This window comes from Podarcis melisellensis, assembly GCF_964234715.1.
Source record: "Podarcis melisellensis genome assembly, chromosome: 6".
NCBI lineage: Eukaryota > Metazoa > Chordata > Lepidosauria > Squamata > Lacertidae > Podarcis > Podarcis melisellensis.
This window is the reverse complement of record NC_138538.1, coordinates 52,495,053-52,500,316: the sequence shown is the minus strand read 5'-3', so window position 1 is coordinate 52,500,316 and position 5,264 is coordinate 52,495,053. Positions and strand designations below refer to the sequence as shown.

General features: G+C 41.9%; 1 long non-coding RNA gene across 1 annotated transcript; it reads right to left on the bottom strand.

The window, feature by feature from the left end:
- Positions 1-3,317: 3,317 nt before the first annotated feature.
- On the bottom strand, positions 3,318-4,936 carry LOC309371425. Its single transcript, XR_014169099.1, has 3 exons — positions 4,574-4,936; positions 4,297-4,401; positions 3,318-3,386 (listed from the first exon to the last, which is right to left on the bottom strand). It is a non-coding gene; the product is annotated as an uncharacterized lncRNA (long non-coding RNA).
- Between the last annotated feature and the right edge of the window lie 328 nt (positions 4,937-5,264).

Here is a 5,264-nt window from a genome sequence, read left to right as displayed (position 1 = left end):
TGATGTGTATTTATAAAACAAATGTGTGACTTAAAACATTTGGTTTGGAGTGGTCATATAAAAAGAGGATTTAATAGTAAGGACTCCACAGCATTAAGAGCAAGAGACAGTTTATTTTTCTCTGAAGTATTTAAGACAGCTGCTTCTTTGGTGCCGGAAAGGTTGTATTGATCTTGTCCTTTGTGTGTTTTAGCTACAGTGAAGAGAACTAAAACTATCCAGGAAAAGTTGAGCTATTCCATTTTCATATCCTCCAGTGTTTCTTGTCTTAGGAGAAGCTTTTCCGCATAGGAATAGCCAGTCAGTTTTGTGGGTTTTTTAAAGAATTTTGAACAGAATTATTTGCTAAGATTCTTAGCTTTGCTTTGGTTTATTTTCTTTATAATTTGTGTTAGCCTACTGCACTAAATATTTTAGTTGAGCGTTGTGTGAATAATTTATTTTAAGCTGGCCTTCCATATATATTGGCTGAATTGCTGACATAAGCAAATTGGATATCTTTTAGAACTGTAGAAAAACTTGTATGAATTAAAGCTGGTTTTAGCTACAGAATTTTGCACCTATGCATTTGTGAATGTCAAATTTAAATAAAAACACTTTGTTTGGGGTGTAATTGGCATTTTATTTTCAAAATCAAATTTTATATTAAGGAAATGCTTTGCAGCATAAGCTGACAAGATGTTTATTGCTGTTCAAAGCTTGCAGCCGGCTCAGTTCAGAAATGTTAAAAATTGTGTGGCTTTCATTCCATTATGCACACAGTTGGACAAATTAATCTTTTCCTGTGCTAATAATTCTCCACATTGACACTCATCTCATCCAATTCACTTGTTCGATTAGTGCAAGGATTTACATTGGTGTAATGGAACATCCGCTCTTTTACCTGTGTGTGTGTACCCTGTACCTACCCCCTATCTGCTTTGGAGAGTTGGGGGAACCATGGGGATAAGTTTTAGGGGGCATACAGGGAAAGGAGAGAGGGAGAGGAAGAGAGTTAGGTTGCACAAGCAGAAATCCTCCTGCCGGTGGAACAAGGATGTAGCACTAGTTTGACTACAACCCAGAGACTTCATACCATTTTGGGATTGGACCCGAGCAGCATACTCCTGGGGTTCTTACCTGAATGCCAGGGATTGAACCTGGAACTTTTCTATATCCTAAGCATGTTCTGTCCCACTGAGCTGCAGCCTTTCACATACAATAGAAATCAGAATGACAAACCAACACAGTCGGTTTTGAAATTGTTCTGCATCTGGACTTTATTTGGGGTACAATTAAAATCATGAAGACTTGCTGGTTCATCTTACTGCTAGGCAGAGATGCTGCTACAGAGATTGTATGCCTCCTTTGTCAACGTGGCAGATTTCAGAGGGGAGTTGAATAGCATGCTTTTGGTTCGGATGCTCGAGCAAGGGTAAGAAGCTGAATGCTCAAGCAGTGGCGGCATGTGAGAGAGCACACAGGTGCATGGTATTTCCTGAAACACTGGCTTGTACGGCTCTTGAGCTGATGGGATGGAATCGCCACTGCTATCTATGGTGATCTCACTGGCCGAGAAACTGTCTTGTGGTTTTTGGATGCTATCAGACTCAGGACTGCAGGTTTCTGCTTTATTTCCAGGTTCGGCTTCCTTGTGAGCCAATGCGCGCTGGAAATACGATTCCGTTTTCAGCTGTTTCACCCAGGCTTTTGCACGTCGCTTCTGCTGGATTCCTTTCCTCCATTGAAAAAATAGCATACAAATGAATACCAGCATGTAACAAAATCCTAGACTTCCAAAGTAGACGGGCAGCAGACCTGCAGATAGTCAGAAGAGTAATGTGTACTATAATTTAGTCTTGTAAGACTGCAACACATGGCAAAGGCATATACTTAAAAAACGAAAAACAAACTTCTAGTATGTAATATTACAAAAATGATTCCAAAACCCCATTGTAGAATTCTGTTTTGATTGAAAGGTTTGTCCAAATACGTGTGTATTTGTGTGCATGTTAGTGTTTAAACAGCTATCTCACAGCCCCACTCAGTATGGGCTGTTTTTTAATATACTTCCATCAAAATAGGGGCATAGCAATGCATAGTTAGTTTCACTGTGGTGCACCAACTTCTGGCCTCTGACATGGAATTTAGGCCTTTGGGGGTGTAACTTTTTCAAGTTTTTGTGGTTTTGGAGAAAAGTGAAGGTGGTATTCGCAAAGAGCTTTTAGAAATTCTACGTAATGTTTTCCCTAATTTTTATAAAGCTGATTCTGAGTTATGATAATCAAAGCTATGCAAATATGGGTTATGATCCAAAAAGGGATAAAGAGGACTAGAATGACTATTGAACTTCTTCAGATGCTGCTACAGCAGCTGAAGAAACAAATATGTCAATCCTAATCTGACTACTGGGTTAAGGCTTCAGCCGTGGAAACTGATAAACACATTAAAAGAAGTTGTGTTATGAGTTCCTCCTTTTTTATCTACTTCCATTACAAGATATCAGAGTACTATGTTACCAAGTTTATAGTAGAATTAATGTCCACTAGTTTCCCAAGACATTTCACATTATCCTAATTATCCTTATTGGATAATCTGTGAGGTCAAGTTGTGATTAACAACAAAGCTGCATTCCTCCATCCTTTCTCCCTGCTCTCTTGTGAGCATGGGGGGAGGATATTTGGAGGTTGTACTGGATATGTATGGATCATATATATCTCAGCTAAGAAAATGGGGACCAAATGGTAGCAAGGTCATCCTGCCACCTGCTAAGGAAATGTGATGTTGTGTAGCCACCACAGGGGTTGCCAATTTATGGCCCTCCAAATGTTTTGGGACTACAGGTCCCATCATCCCCAGCCAGCAGGGCCCATGGTCAGGGGTGATGAGAGTTTGAGTCTTCAGCACCTAGAGCACACTATGTTTGCTATCTATCACCTACCAAATTCAATCTTGTGGATTCTGCACGGAGGATGAAATATGTCTGCTTCTCTCTCCGTGCCTGTAAGTGCTACACCATAATTCCAAAAGTTTTAACAGAGAGCTTCCACAGAGTGCAACAAGCATTGGCAAGCAGGTGCCAGAATGACATGAACTCCTTTTGTGATTCTGGAGTAGAAACTGGCATCATTCTCTTCCTCATACACATGCGCGTGCGCGCACACACCCACACACCCACACCCTAATGTGCCAGATACAGCTGTAGCCAACCAGTCTGCCCATGCACATGCCCTAGAGCAATGGCATGCACACAACTGCTTGTTGTACTACCTGCAGAAGAAAAAGTTAAGCTTGCTTAATGCGTTAGAAACTAGACTTACCACTGGAGATAATCATTATTGATCCACAAACACTTGGGAATGTGTCAAATCTGTCTTCACAATGTTAGGCTATTTGTTTTTCCAATTCTATGGAAGGAAGGAAAAACGAACTAAGAGCATATGGATGAAGTGATTGGTGTCGTTGGACTAGAACTGCAAAGAGCTGAACACTCCAAAGCCTTATCATGAGACAATGGCAGCTAGGATACCATTCGGGGGGGGGGGGCTCAAAACACAGGAAAGCCAGGCAGACAAGCAGGAGAAAAGGAGGATGAGCTTCTCCTCAGGTGGAGAAGGCCTTGCTTCCCACCCTGGGCTTCCCTTTGCAGGCTCTCGGCCACAGCCTGCTCCAGCCTGGCTTTCTTCCTCCTCTTCTGTCTGCTTACTCATAAGGACGTGCCCCTAGGATTAGATTCTGGATTTTGTTTATTATTGGTACTAGCAGTCAGGGCTGTACCCCATATTAGTCCTACTCAGAAGTATTTCAATTGAAACAGATGGGCCCCAGTGGGTTTGAGTAGGACTTGGTTAGATAATCATCCTAGTTTAGATCCTTGGTTAAATAATCACCGTTATCCTTTGGAATTGTAATAAAATTGTACCGGTAATTGTTTTTTCTTATTATTTTTGGAACCTATATCTTTGGTTTTCTCTTGTTTTTTCATCTTCAAATACACCACATCAATAGATTCTGGCTGTAAAACTGTTTATAAATCAATGTTTTCATCAGTAATATTTCTCTTCCTCCCTTCCCTCTTCATCATTTTGGGCCAGCGGTAGTTGATGGGAACCCTGAAAAACCTCCAAGAGAGCAGTACTACAATAGCATGAGACTTCTGCCAAACCTAAAGGGCTGGCAGGAGGAAGTAGGGGGCAGGCATGCCCTATGGTGGCAAGGTTTTGGGAACAGATGATGGATGGCATCAATAAAATTGCATGTGTCACCAGAACCCCAGAGCTGGCTTTACTGAATTTGTATTTGAAAGAAAACCAGGACCTTAACAAAGCCTTAATCCATGGTACGTATCATCACCAAATTTTGGAAGGACCTTCATGCTGCCACCATAGCAACTTCAGACAAGAGAGAGTGGCAGATAGCTGTCTTTGTGAAAAGAATTGTGAAAAATTAGCACGAAAACCAAAATTAGCAAAAGGAATAAAAGGAATAATGGTGAAACTTTAGCACATACACAAACATTCCAGAAAATTAAAGACCACCCCAAAGGCAATATGACCACTTGTGGATAGTTTAATAATCCTCTGTATTTTGTTACCTGTCATAAAGCAATATACTGCCTCTAAGGGGAATTCCAGCATCACATTGGGGTCTCCAAAATGGAAATTGAGGGGGAAGTTTGTGGGAGGGAATTTAGGGGAGGGCCAAGGTCTGGGGGTCTGCCTGAAGATGCCCAGTGGCAACAGTAGCCCTAGGACAGAGAATCCTTGGTTCAGTTGAAAGCGTGGGCAACTGCCACCTTCAGCTCAGTTTCAAAGTGCAGTTAACTGCCATCTTCAGTCCAACTGAACGCACAAACACCTGTCCTCTGCACTTTCCACTGAGCTGAAGAAAAGTGTCCCTACTTAATGGGCGAGGTTTTTGATTTGATTGATTTGATTTTCACTGTTTGGAATTTTAAATCTACCTCAAAGGAGGAGGATAGGCAAGGCTTGGCTGGCTGCACAAAGTGTCTGCCCTGGAATAAAGCAGCTTCTTGTGTGCCTGACCACTCCATATAAATGGCCTTCTTCAACCTGGTGCCCTCCAGTTGTTGCTGAACTACAAGTAACATTGGCTCCCATCCAGCAAGCGAGTTAGACTGGAAAGAAAATCAAGGAGCGTCTTGAAAAACTTTTGAGGTGGGAGTGGGGCATACATCTTCAGGATGGTTCCCCTCTCTGCCCTGACTTTGCCTGTGGAAATAGGAGAAACAGCTCCTTGTTATGCAACACAGGAGGAATAAGACA